Source organism: Pelophylax lessonae (assembly GCF_965119305.1).
Source record: "Pelophylax lessonae genome assembly, chromosome: 11".
In the NCBI taxonomy this organism is placed as follows: domain Eukaryota; kingdom Metazoa; phylum Chordata; class Amphibia; order Anura; family Ranidae; genus Pelophylax; species Pelophylax lessonae.
Window position 1 is genome coordinate 163,752,949 of NC_138778.1, and position 15,341 is coordinate 163,768,289.

Sequence of the window (15,341 nt, forward strand, 5' to 3'; positions counted from 1 at the left end):
AATGCTTTATTTGCTCTTCTATCTATTAGGTAACAACTGTGGAATTTCAAGGGTCAGCCATCAACTCATTTTTAATGCTGACTTGTAAAATCCCCACCAGAAAAATTATACACTGCTCAAAAAAAATAAAAGTAACACTTTGAAAACACATCAGATCTCAATGGGGAAAAATCTCATGCTGGCTACCTATACTGATTAATCTATATTTTTCATCAAAGTGAAAAAATGATGCAGCAGGCTAGTCCATTTTGCTGAAATGTCATTGCAGTAACTCAACATGATACTCAGTAGTTTGTTTGGCCCCCATGTGCTTGTATGCATGCATGGCAATGTTGGGGAATGCTTCTAATGAGACGACTAATGGTGTCCTGGGGTTTTTCCTGCCAGATCTGGACCAAGGCATCATTGAGCGACTGAACAGACTGAGGTGCAACCTGGTGACGTCAGATGGACCGAAACATAATGTCCTAGAGGTATTCTATTGGATTTAGGTGAGACGAGCATGGGGGTCATTCAATAGTTATCAATTCCTTTATTTTCCTGGAACTGGCTGCATACTCTCGCCACATGAGGCCGGGCATTGTCGTGAACCAGGAACCCATGACCCACTGCACCAGCATAGGGTCTGACAATGGGTCCAAAGATTTCATCATGATACCTAATGGCAGTCAGGGTGCCATTGTCTAGCCTGCAGAGGTCTGTGTGTCCCTCCATTGATATACCTCCCCAGACCATCACTGACCCACCACCAAACTGGTCATGCTGAACAATGTAACAGGCAGCATAACGTTCTCCGTGGCTTCTCCAGGCCCTTTCTCCTCTGTCACATGTGCTCAGGGTGAATCTGCTCTCATCTGTGAAAAGCCAGTGACGGACCTGCCAATTATGGTGTTCAATGGCAAATGCTAATCAAGCTCCACTGTGCCTGGCAGTGAGCACAGGGCCCACTAGAGGATGTTGGGCCCTCAGGCCACCCTCATAAAGTCTGTTTCTGATTGTTTGGTCCGAGACATTCACACCAGTGGCCTGCTGGAGGTCATTTTGTAGGGCTAGGACAGTAATCAGCCTGTTCTTCGTTGCACAAAGGAGTAGATACTGGTCCCACTCATGGGTTAAGGACCATCTACTGCCCTGTCCAGCTCTCCTAGAGTAGCTGCCTGCCTCCTGGAATTTCCTCCATGCTCTTAAGACTTAAGACCTTCTAGCAATGGCACGCATTGATGTGTCATCCTGGTGGAGTTGGACTGCCTTTGCAACCTCTATAGGGTCCAGGTATCACCTCATGCTACCAGTAGTGATACTGACCCTAGCCAAAAGCAAAATTTGTGAAAAACGTTCAGAAAAGATGAGTAGGGAAACAAAATGTCAGTGGCCTCTACCTGTAAAACCATTCCTGTTTTGGAGGTTTTCTCATTGTTGCCCATCTAGTGCACATGTGTTTAATTTCATTAACACTAAAGCAGCTGAAACTAATTAACTACCCCCTCTGCTATCAAACTGACCAGATCAATATCCCAGGAGTTGAATTGACTTGATTCTATACTCTGATTAAAAAGTGTTCCTTTAATTTTTTTGAGCAGTGTATTTGGTTTACCTTTTTAATATATAGGCTTTGCTGCCATTGGTTACTAATTAGATTACCATGAGCTTCATGGCTTGAGCTGGTAAAACTGTAAGTTAGAAGTGATAAAATAATTTAAATTGTCCCCTCCCCCAACTGATGAAGATTGTATTTCTTGTGTTTTTAGAGGGTGGGTTAAAATAGAGTAATTTTAACCTTAAAGCTAAAGTTTATTCTGCCTATGTTTTGCCTTTCTGGGTTCTTCCCTCCCTCTCATTAACATGCTAACGGAATTTCAAAATAAAAATGTTCTGTTTTTATTATATTCTTTATTTTAGACTCAGTGATGTCCTCGCTGGGTCTCTGTGCTTCTCTATGCAACGCAAGTCAATTATTACTGGTGGTAGGGTCTCACACGGTGCTGCACATAGCTTGCTGAAAAAATCACAGTACCCTGCCTCAGTACTCCCCTCAAGAGTCCTCAACGCTAATATAATTAGTGGGCTCCTCTTAGGAGGAGTTTTATAAATATTACATTCTAACAGTCTGGAGAAGTAGGAGTTCCTAGAAAGACTGAATTTCAATGTGGACCACTTTAGGTAAGACCCACAAATGTAGTTAATATACATAATTGAAATAAGTGAAATCCAATGAATAAAAGGGGCTCAGAGACAGTAAGACAGGAGAGGAAAGGGCTAGATCAATGGTCTCCAAACTGCAGCCCTGGGGCCAGATGAAGCCCTTTGCTTGCCTTTATCCGGCCCTTGGGGCATTATTCCTCTTACTGATACAAGACACTATTTTGCCAACTGGCAGTGGCAATGGGGTACCATTTCTTCTATTGACACCAGCAATGGGACACCATTTCTCCAATGGACACCAAATATAGGGCACCATTTTTCCAATTGACACCAACGATGGGGCACTATTCCTCCCAATGATACCAACGATGGGGCACTATTCCTCCCAATGATACCAACGATGGGGCACTATTCCTCCCAATGATACCAACGATGGGGCACTATTCCTCCCAATGATACCAACGATGGGGCACTATTCCTGCACCTGATATGAAATGTGATGTTTACTCCCACTAATGCCAAGAAAATGTCCACTCCTCCGGAGTGCGGCCTTCCTAAAGTCTAAAGGACAAAAAAAATGGCCCTTTGTTTAGAAAGTTTGGAGACCCCTGGGCTGGATGTTGCTGGACAATCTCCAGACACGAAATGAGGAGGACTCTATCTGACTTTCTGCAGCATCTAATGTGCACTGTTTGAAGCTTACAGTGTGCAATGAAGTCAAAGTAAATAATATCAGTACAGGAGAGGAACCTGTGCAACTGTGCATGACTGGAGATAAGGCTCAGCTTTCAAGTTATACTAAAGGCTCACTTTTTTCCCTAAAATAAAAAAGAGGTTTATACTTATTAGCTCTGTGCAATTATATAACACAGAGCAGCCCCTTATCTTCTCTTCTGGGTCCCTTTGCCGCACTGATGCTCCTTCTCTCCTGAGTGTGCCCCTATAGCAAGCCATGGGAAATGGGGACACACCTGTGGGTATGCTCCTGAGCCAGGCTGTGTGCGTTCAGCATGACTTGGCCATGCCCCCACTTTCTTCTTACTGGATTTGACTGACAATAGCAGGAACCAATGGCTCCTGCTGCCCTCAGTCAATCCTATAAGAGCACGGAGAGAAACAAGCAATGCTGCAGATGGGTACAGCACTGGATCAAGAGAGAATTCAGGTAAATATTTAGGGAGGGGAGGGAAAGAAACAATAAGTGATAGGTTTTATTACCTTAATGCATGTAATGCATTAAGGTAAAAAAAAAAAAAATGAATTTAGAAACCACTTTAATCCCATGTTCAATGGCCTTCCTTCCTGTCGGTTCCAATTGTTAAGACCGGTCCCCTGAAACTACTCTTCTTGCCAGTATCTGACTGGCCTTGTCGCGGCCCCTCTCACTGCAGTCATCATGCAGAACCAGCGGTCCCAATCCTGATAACAGTGTTGCTACTCCTACATTGTATGTGATAAATTAGGAGCTGCCACCCACAATCCAGTGCTGGAGAACTGATCACCAGCTGTTGTGGGATCGTGGCCTAATGCAAGTATTTATGTACTGTATGTTAGCCCACCCCCTCGAAAAAGAGCAATATATTTTTCATCAGCTGGGGGGGGGGGGATTTTAAATATTTAAGCATTTAGGTTTAATAGCAATTTTTTTTCTTTTTATAATTATAATTAGAAAATATAATTGATTATATGACTACATTTTACACTAATTTTCTGGCTGGTGAAGGTAAGGCTACATCTACACGGGACGTTTTAAAAAGTCCTTTGAACGCTGGAATTTAACAGCTATGTAAAGGACGTTTAAAACGTCCGTTGTGTCGCGTTTGCAGTCGCGTTTAGCGGGCTTTTGCGCTCAGATCCATTTTTAGAGGTCAAAAAATCATTCCCCTTTAAACAGAAAAAACGCAAACGCTAAATGCGGGTAACCGCGTCCCGTCGTGTTCGCGTTTTACGTTTGAAACGCCGGTAAACACACGTTCTGAACATCCTGAACACAAATAATTGCTTTCCAAAAAACGACACTGAAATCAACTGCCTCTAAATGACTGTAAACGACCAAGTGTACATGGACAGATAAGATAACATAGAGGAGGGTTCAGGGGCTTCTGAAAAAAACGCCCAACTGCTCCAAAACAGTCGTTTACAAGTAGCAGTGTACATGAGGCCTAATTTTAAGCATCTTCTGATGTCTGCTTTAAGACTCGTTCACTTGTGAAAGGTTAAAATGGAGCACATTTTAATACAGGTTGCAATGGCAGGAGAATTACACTGGGATGAATTTTAAACTGTCGGCTCATCAGTTGGCCTATTTTTGGTTTATTTCAGACAAGTTTTAGCTTTACATTTCATTCACACCCCAGAAAGCAAGGATAACTTGCCACACGGGGGGCGATCACGGGTGCCCGACAGCAATTGCGGCAGCCGCCCCCCTGGATCAGCTTCCCTGCTGCCTAATGGGGGTGCATGCCCGCCCCCAGGAGCGCTCCTGGGAACGGACGTACCTATATATCAGTTTGCGTAGCTGAACCAGCTGCAGTATATCTGCAACGGGAGGTTGGCAAGTGATTAACTTGCTGCACACTTTCACTGGCAAGTTGTACACCCGCAGAGCACTTTAAGCACAAGTTCTAGTTGACACTTAACAATTTGTAGCAAATTTGTGTGTAAAGTCTCTAGCAAGAGCAAAGTTGCAGCGGTGAGTCTACAGCAAGAGCTCTGCAAGTCTACAGCATGAAAATTCAGCCACAGTGACCCCTGTGGTGGAATAACTATTGCACAACATAACTGAACCAAAACTTGCAGAAAACTTGCAGATTGTTTGCAAAGAAAGTTGATCTGGAGTAATGCGGACTTGCTGCAATTGTGCAACAAAGTTGTGAAGCCTGGCAAGTCTACCAATACTATAGCAAGTAATTTTCAAACTTGCAGCACAATTGCTTGCTATCAGAGACACTCTACCTGCTGAGTGCCTATATTTTATTCCTGACGTGATTGCTTATGTAACTTTTGTTTTTGGGAAGGGGTGTCATGTGAGATGTCCTTCTCCTTGTAGCATTTATACCCAGCATTGTAGCAGAACCTAGGCAAATGGGATCCTGAACATCAGCTAAATGGGATTATAGGGTGGTATATCTGAGTCTGTGAATCTTGTTCAGAAAGGCCCTTATGATGATGAGGGGGATACCCTCACTGGAACACCTTGTCCCAAGGATATATTTCATTTTTCATTTATACTTTTAGTACATAAAGAATTGCAAAACCAGGCTTTAATGCAGTTTGACTGTTTATTCACAAACCTTGATAGGAGGTGGAATACCCCAAAACTCAATAGTCAGACTCTGGAAGCTTTTCTAGTTAGAAGTAACGGGGGGATCTTAGTGTTCAGAAGCATCATACAGAACTTCTTCTGGTGAGCATAGCCCCACAAAACGTAATATTCTAGTGTTTGTCAGTTCCAGTAATGACTCCCTCATAGACAAAATTAAGACAACATGATCTTAAGAGGGATGTCACCCTCTAGGTCCAGCCCTGGGCCCTTGGACTACAACACAGCCCTCTAAATCAGCCACCTTCTGCTCAGATGGGAAGTCTGGACCCATTAAAAACAGTGAACAGCTGTTGTGTCAAAGGTTAGTCCAACACACTGGTGATGAACGCACCATGGGATGGCTAGCGTACAAGACTGGCAAGATGTTCTGAAATACAACAAACTGACTGGCAGGTAAAATGCAATGAAAATAATTGTGTGTCTACTTTCTATAGGAGAAGAAGGGCAGGTCCAGGTTTGAATGCAGTTTAACTCTTTTATAATGAACTTGATAGGAGGTGGAGAAATACCCCAAAAATTGATGGTCGAGCTCCGACAGCTTTAGGTAGAAAACATTGAGTGGGTCTCAGCATTCTGAAGTGCCACATAAAACTGGTGAACATAGCCATACACAGCTGGAGGTTTTATTGTTTTTCAGTTCCAGTGATGACTGTAGTATAGACAAAGTTAGATCCACATGGCTTCCAGAAGCCTCATTCTCTAGATCCCAGGTCCAGCACTGGAGCCTCAAACCAGAAATACAACCTTCTCAATCAGCCCCCCTCAACCCAGAGGGGAGGTAATCCCAAGGAAGGATGGACGCTTGTAAAACAGGTTGCCATTTTGTGAAAGGCTGGTCCAACCCACTGTTGACAAACTCACCAGTTGTTGGGTAGCTGGCAAGACATGGAAGACTTTCTGAATGACAGCCCTGAAGCAGGACAGTGGAGCCTGCCTCACAGAGTGAATAGCAAGTAAATGGCAATTACAGTGTGGACTTGGCCATAGCACAGACAATTTTTCAGGTGCATACGTGTGCGCATGCGCAGGCTGGCAACTGGCTAGGCAGTTGGGCACAGTTGTGTGCATATGCACGCACATTCTGGATGAACTCTATGCACACTGCTATACACCCTTTCCAGCAAACTATACAATGCGTGCACACATGCCCAGTCTTGCGCCTATCACCAATCACCAATAATCATGCCAAAGGGACTGCAGCACTGGGTCATTGCTGTATGGTCTGTTTTCTCCATTGCCTGTTTCTGATCCTGAACTGGATTGCTTCTGACCACGCTTGTACACTACCTGCCCTGACCTCGGCTTATCCCTTGAATCTGCTTCTGTCTTCTGTTCTTGCCTGATCTGCTTCACCATTGCTGACCTTGGCCTGTTACCTGACTACTCTTCTGCCTGCCATTCATGCCTGATCTGTCTGTCTGTTACCGGCATGCTGAACCCTGCATCCAGCCTCACCCAGCCTGCTGCAGCATCTCCAATCCAGTAAACTTTTATCTGGTCCCTGCTCTCTTGCCAAGCATCTGCAGCCTGTCGCCAGCCAAATGAGGACCTGCAAGTCTACCAGCCAGCCCTCTGCTTACTTCATCTGTCTGCTGTCAGCTGTCCCCATCTCCTAGCTTCTTCCTGGTGAAGTGTCAGCTACAACCAGCATGGACTACTGGACTCATTGCAGGTAGGGATGATCGAACTTTTGAAAAGTTCGGTTCGGCCAGAACACCGGAACTTCTCGAAAGTTCGGTTCGGATTCCAGAACCCTATTGAAATCAATGGGACCCGAACTTCTGGAATCAAAAAACACAATTTTGAAGCCATAAAACCCAATAAATGCCCCTAAAAAGTGCCTAGGGTTCTGGGTCATGCCCCAGGGACTATGAACCAGGCAAAAAAAAGTTCTTAAAAATTGTCGTTTTTGATAGAGAGCCAATTATTGAAAAAATTATTGAAAAAAAAATTGGATTTCTTTGGATTTAGTGTCTGTGGGGGTCTAAAAAGTGTACCTGTGAAGTTTCAGCTCTGTAGCATGTCCAGAACCAGAAAAAAAAAAAACAGATTATTTTTCTTAGAATTTCAGTAGCGCAGGGATGGTGTTACCCTCCTTTCACACCTGTTTCAGGCTTTTTTTGGGCGTTTGGAGGCAGGCATGACATCTGAACTTCTGTATAGGGGTATATATCTATATATATATATATAGATATATACATATACATATACTGTACATAAAAAAGTGCAGTAAAAATGCAGGAAAGGGCACTGGGGGGCATACTAATGTGAATTTATTTTATTTTCCAATGTATCAGTGTGTTTGGTGTGTTTTACTTTTTGATTTATATATATATTTATATATATGTGTGTGTGTGTGTGTGTGTGTTTATATATACATATATACACACATATATATATATATATATATATATATATATATATATATATATATGTGTGTGTACCCAGGGCTTTTTTTCAGCAGGAACGCGGTGGAACGCAGTTCCGGCACCTCCAGCAATGAATGTATGTAATAGCAAGGGGTGTGGGGTGTGTTTGTAGGGTCTCTTGATGCTGGCTGCTTGGGGATCTATTGTCACTATTAGGGATCTGTTATTGTGTAAGTGTGTTGTTGCTGCTGGGGGATCTATTGTTGCTGGGGGGGTCTTATGTTTTTGGTTGGGATCTCCTGTTGAGGTAGAGGTCTATTGCTGGGAGAGCTGTTTTTGCTACTGGAGGGGGTCTAATGTTGCTGGGGTGGATTTTTTGTTGCTGGGTGAGGTATATTGTGCGTGGGAGTTGGGTAGGGGGCGGAACCAAGGGACAGTGCTCAGAGGTGGGTAGTGGGTGGAGACAAATACGTGACTCAGAAGGGGGGAGTTTCTGCACCTATTCTCCGAGAAAAAAAGCCCTGTGTGTACCCCTAGCCCAAAATCTGCATAGTGGGGTCACCCTGACATGGCAGAGTTCGGTCACTCTGGTATGGCAGCCTCAGGCAGAGTCAGCTAAACTACACTACGGTCACCCTGACACTTAAAGGTATCCCTACAGAAACTAGATTATTGAATCTAACTATAGTGGTATATAGTACCCTAACTACACTGCATATCCCTTTCCTCACACTAAAAGAACAGCTCCATACAGCAGGAGTAACACTAATGCTTCCACTCTCTTCCACAGCCCCTGTATTACAGTGCTAGAGGTTTGGCGGGGCTATGTTATATACTGGGGGGCGTATTCACTACTGATTGGCCTCTGGACCCCGTAGTCACTCCAATCACATTCCTAGCAGACTCCTGCCCCCTCAATTGGCTTTTACTGACGTTTCTGGTCCAATCACAGGCTTTTACCGGAAAAAAGTTCGGAATTCGGCCGAATTTCGAACAGCCAATGTTTGGGTCGAACCGATGGTCGACCCGAACCGTCCGATCATCCCTAATTACAGGCACTCCTGTAATACCTTGCCACGTTCTTGACAGAAAGCACTATTCCAATCTCGGTCACTCCTGAGTCAGAACTGTAAGTGAAGCCTTCCTCTTCACGTTAGGCTCAATCATCAGCTATGTGACATACAGGAATTTGGTACTAACAGGATTTTTGTACTACCCATGAAATAATACTGGTGAAAATGTAGTGGTTTTGAGATTTCCAGCACCACCCTCTGATTAAGATGAGTGGGCTTTCTGACTATTCAGGTCCAAGTAAGAGTATCTATGTAAAGCCCACATCCTAGCCACTATATAGTCACATTTTTCATGCTCCCTCATCGTTCTATCTTCTAACACAGCAGCCACCAAAATACTTGGTGTCAGCTAACACGAGTGCTCAGAGTGAGTAGTAACATCACCCCATCTGTCATGTTACAGTGTCACTTGGTAGGCTTGATTACTGCATCATGGGAAGAGGTCATCCATACCCACACCATTTTCAAAAGCATTGGATATTTTACAGTGGTAGCCAAAAGGAAAGAGTGGTGGAGCAGCAATAGAAAGTATTGGGAAGCTTATAAAGAGGTGGAGGGGTTGACTTTACACTTTATGCTCAAATTTAATATTTACCGGTCTCATTCGTTTTCAAAGTAAAAGATCCATAAGCTGCACATCATGAAGCAGACTCATGAGCATGAGGTGAGATGAATGGCAGCCTCAGCCCAGACTCAAGCCAGCCTGCTCCCCCAATGTATTTCGCTCCACCCCTTGGAGCTTAATCATCATACCTGCTTAATGATGTGCGGCTTATTGAACTTTTCCTTTGACATTGCTGTAGCTTGGAGCTAAGATGACCTCCCTGTCCCTGCCTGAACTCACAGCGGTCTAGCTGGACTTTACATCTCTACCTGAGTGACACTTAATTTTGTCTTCTTGGTGTCATTCATTACCAAGTTACTTATTGATTCTACTAAATCAGCTTTAGTAGCTCTTTAACAGAGCTGATGTTGCTTATATGACCACCTTTGCTAGGGAAATCAGACAGCAAAGGCCAGACTAAAGGTGCCAATACTCCAACAAGGATGCTGAGTCCTCTAAATGATTCATTACACAATGCTATGTTGCTTCAGTCATTCTTGAAGAAATACCCTTTAGAAGTTTTGGAGAAGTGGGAAGGGGACATGGGTCAGCTCACTGGGGATCAGTGGAAGGAAGCCCTCCAATCAGTGGTGACTTGTTTGTTAAATGTCAATTCAAAATGCAATATTCCCCACACATTCATTCAAGAAAACCGGCTGTTCAGTATTGCTGTAATGCTGGGTGCTGCAATGACCATAGGCTGGATACCATGGATACTCAAAGTAAAGAAATGTCATCAGCACACCAAGGATTCCTTGGTAGGGTCCAAAGATTTATTACGTGGTCACATAGTAAATATACAGCAATGTTTCTGTAGGTATCAGCAAGAGACGGGGAGCGCACCACGGTGGTTGTGAACCCAACGGCTGACAGCTGAGGGTCAATGGTTCAGAGAAGCAGCTACACAGGGTCGCAACCACTGTCCTGGACAGGGAGCTAGAACATAAGATTCCCCAGGGCACAGAGTCTAAGACCCAGCAAGTTTTCCCCAGAACCTCTGATGGTGAGGATGGACTTGGCTGCAGCTGACTCCAGGTCGTGGCCCCCAGGGTCTCCCAGCTCACGCTCACAGCTGGCTCTGGTGGATGGGGAGGAAGCAGCAATACAGGGCTACAAGGGATAGTCAGAAGAACAAGCCAAAGTGTGGGGGCAACAAGCGGACAAGGATGGACAGGTGAACAAGCCAAAGTTGGTACACAGATATCAGATGTAGTGCACACGACAATAAACACACAGGGAAGCCTTCACACAATTGTTGCTCGGACAAGGATGGCTTGAAGTGCGCAGGTAATAATGTTTCCTGTTAGAGGCTGGGGTGGAGCCATGCTGAGAGAAGATTACTTAAACACACAGGTGTGAGAGCACGGTCCCTAAAGCTGATACACAAGCCAAACAGGTAAGCAGACAGTACAGGCATATTCATGACAGTTTCAGAGCCTCTCAGGGCCCCTTCGTCAGGCGAGTGACAAAGGGGCCCTGTGAGGCTCTGAAACATTGCTGTATATTTACTACATGACCACGTAATAAATCTTTGGACCCTTTAAGAAATCCTTGGTGTGCTGATGACATTTCTTCACTTTGTTTGTTAAATGTGACACAGAGGCTGACTCAGTTATATATTCTCTTGAGGGTGTACTACACTCCCCACAGACTACATGCCATGGGACTTCTATCCATGCCCATGTGCTCTAGATGTAAACATGATCATTAGGATTTGATCCATCTACTGTGGAGATGCCCAAAATACACTCATGCTGGTGCGGGGTGGTGGACACCCTGAACAAGGTATATCAGGTATCTCTTCCTTTAGATCCCAAACCATATTTGCTTAGTATATTAGACAAATTTGATTGGGAGAACTACAACAGAGAAGGAATAAGAGTCCTATTTTTAGCCCACAAGTTAAAAATGGTACATTGGAAATCAGAGGACCCCCCCCCCCACCTACAGTTAGGAAATGGATTACTACAGTTGGTAATTCACTACTGATGGAAAAATGTATAGCATAGGGGATGCCTGCGAAAGTACAAACAGTTATGGGATCCATGGTTCGATGTTCCTGGGCTCGCCCTGGTGGATCTGATTATGGGCAGATTATTCGGGCCTAATGCTGGGTGAGATGTTTTTTGACATACCGATAATGATGTCACAGTTATTATCATTCATGGATGGTTCTAAAAGTGAGGCCCGGAGCAGGAGCGGAGAGATATCGTAGGGCCAGCATGACTAGGGGGACAGAAGAGTGGTAGGGGTTAAATTAGGAAGCACAAGTTCAGACAGGGTGTGTCATGGGGGGGGGGGAGCCTAAGTTGTTTAGGTTAGCTTTAGGGGGAGGTGGGGCTGGCAGGCAGGAAGAGGTGGGATCTGCTGGGGGCGCCAAAAAAGTCCCCTCACTCGGCAGAAGAAGCGTCCCTCCCTCCCTCCCTATTGTTTCAAGTCTATTTGTTTTGGTTCCTTGGTGGGGGTTTGTTCTTTTTTCTTTGTTTTGACAGGTTTGCCTGGGATGTCGTGGTAGCTGTGGCGTTTTTTGTTGGTCTTTGCTGGCAGGTGCAAGAACCTTTAAGTCAAGGTAATGGTTCAGGACCCACTGGTGGTAGGTTCCCTCTGGTGCGTTCCAGTTGAGGTCAGTTTGAATGGAAGGAAAAATGGGTACACTGCGGGTAGAGTGTTGTCTCCGAGCTGGCGTTTTGCGGCTGGAGGCCTATTATGTTTTAGTGGGCCCGCAGTGTAGTATTATCAGAACATTAAATGGGGGGCCTCAAAGACCAACAAAAGCTTTAACTGTTTTTTGACGTTTCTGTTTTAAGGAATGTTTTTTTCCTTTATGTTAATTTATGTTAATTTAATTTGGAATTAATAAAAGGGCTGCTATGGTCAATTTTATTCCACTCACGGTGTCGTCTCGATTATTGGGATAAGGTAAAGGTGAAAGGGTGCAAGTGGGTGGTGGGTTGACCGTTCAGCCAGGTTTATAGTCACATCTGTTCTACGATAGTCATGTAATGTTCCTGTTTTTAATGGTACTCACTTTGTGGATAATAGTCTTACTGGCTTTGGCTGTTTTTGTACAAAAAATTAAAGAGTACTGTTTGGCTATTTTAAAATGTGCTTTTCTTCAGGTAAGAAAAGGTGCCCATACACATTACATAAAAGAAACCTGGTCTGACCATTTTATATTTTTTGGGGCAACTGGCAAAAGTCTTGGTTGACAGATCCTGGAGAGGGGTTTATATTGCATACATTAGATAACTTTTTAGGATCACTATTGTTTCCTCAAATATTTCCTCAATTATAAGATAGCATCAAGACAGTTTGGAGTATGTCTGTTTTAACTTACCTCCCACCAGAGCCTAAAGCTATTCATTCATTCCACAAATTTCCTATTAAAATTCCTTTGGATTTACCTTAAACTATGTCTTCAACAGGACCTGCCTGATTGCATTCAAATTGAGTGTTTGGGTTTGACCTCATATTATATGGTCTCGGTATATCTAAAGGAAATATGCACAAGTAGATTGTATAATGTGTGGCAAGCCTTAGTGTAAACACTGGTGTGACCCAAATGTTCCTATTAAGTGTTGTGCCAAAAAACATTTTGACATAGTTGCATAGTGCTTGCATAATTGACAATTATTTGGTGTTTTGCGTAAGCTATAAAGCGATCCACTTCATTGATGGTGAAGCTATTCATCAAAAAATTACATGGAACCAGTAAAAAAGATTGACCTTTGCTTTATAACTTAGCCCCAGTCCACACTATAGCCCACGAGTGAATCGCACAGGAACCACCACCACATTCCTGTGCAATTCACATGCGATTCAGTGCGCTGCGATTTTAGCCATTCATTAAAAAAGTACAGGCACCTTTTTTAGAGCCACACCGCAACCACATTGCATGATTGTTTTGTACCATGCTATCCGGTACGGACAAACCGCACTGCGTTTGCGATCCTTTTGGGGTGTCGTGTAGCTTTGTATTGAGACCCACACTGGACCACAAACATAATGCAATTGCAATGCGGTGCGGAAACGCTCAGGAATTGCTTAACCTAGTTTTACCCACCAGTGAGCATATTGGGTATGACGGTAATGATGTAGCTTTCCAGATTTGTTTAAGAAAATATGAGAAAGGGGGCTTCTATAGCCCCCCTTTCCCATGGGTAGTGATGTCGCGAACATAAAATTCGCTGTTCGCAAACGGCGAACGCGAACATCGGCGAATGTTCGCGAACCGGCGAACATTGCGAACCGCCATAGACTTTAATAGGCAGGCGAATTTTAAAACCCACAGGGACTCTTTCTGGCCACAATAGTAATGGAAAAGTTGCTTCAAGGGGACAAACACCTGGACTGTGGCATGCCGGAGAGGGATCACACAAAAAAAGTTCTTAAAAATTGTAATTTTTTGATAGAGAGCCAATTATTGGAAAAATTAAAAAAAAATAAAAATAAAAAATTTCTTTGGATTTAGCATCTGGGGGGGTCTAAAAAGTGTACCTGTGAAGTTTCAGCTCTGTAGCATGTCCGGAACCAGAAAAAATTACGAATTAGGGTTAGGGCTAGGGTTAGGGTTAGGGCTAGGGTTAGGGCTAGGGTTAGGGCTAGGGTTAGGTTTAGGGTTAGGGTTATTTTTATGGCTAGGCTTAGAGGGTTAGGGTTAAGGTTAGAGGGTTAGGGTTAAGGTTAGAGGGTTAGGGTTATGGTTAGAAGGGTTAGGGTTAGGTTTAGTGTTAGGGGCTAGGGTTAGGGTTACGGTGAGATACTTAGGGTTAGAGTTAGTAGCCCTACCCCTACCCCTCTAACTCTAACCCTAAGCACTAAAAATAACCCTAACCTTAGCCCTGACCCTAACCCTAGCCCTAACCCTAACCCTAACCCTAGCCCTAACCCTGATTCTATTTTTGTTTCTGGTTCTGGACATGCTACAGAGCTGAAACTTCACAGGTACACTTTTTAGACCCCCCCAGACAATAAATCCAAAGAATTTTTTTTTTTTAAGTTTTTTTTTTTTTTTAAGTTTTCCAATAATTGGCTCTCTATCAAAAATGACAATTTTTAAGAACTTTTTTTGTGTGATTTAGTGTCTAGGGGGTCTAAAAAGTGTACTTGTGAAGTTTCAGCTCTGTAGCATGTCCAGAACCAGAAAAAAAGATAATTTTTCAGTAGAGCAGGGATGGTGGGAACCCCTTTTATATGATCTTTTTTTCCTGGTTCTGGACATGCTGCAGAGCTGAAACTTCACAGGTACACCTTTTAGACCCCCCAAACAATAAATCCAAAGAATTTTTTTTTTTTTTTTTTTTAAATTTTCCAATAATTGGCTCTCTATCAAAAATGACAATTTTTAAGAACTTTTTTTGTGTGATTTAGTGTCTAGGGGGTCTAAAAAGTGTACCTGTGAAGTTTCAGCTCAGAAAAAAAAGATAATTTTTCAGTAGAGCATGGATGGTGGGAACCCCTTTTACACCTATATGATCTTTTTTTTCTGGTTCTGGACATGCTACATATATATATATATATATTAAAAAAATACTCAAATACCAGCCCTCAAAGGGGCTTTTGGGGACAATATATATATATATATATATATATATATATATATATATATATATATCACAGAACAAAAAAAATTACACAAATACCAGCCCTCAAAAGGGCTTTTGGGGACAATATATATATATATATATATATATATATATATATATCACAGAACAAAAAAAATTACACAAATACCATCCCTCAAAAGGGCTTTTGGGGACAATAGATATATATATATATATATATCCAAAAAAAAACCTCAAATACCAGCCCTAGGAAGGGCTTTTTGG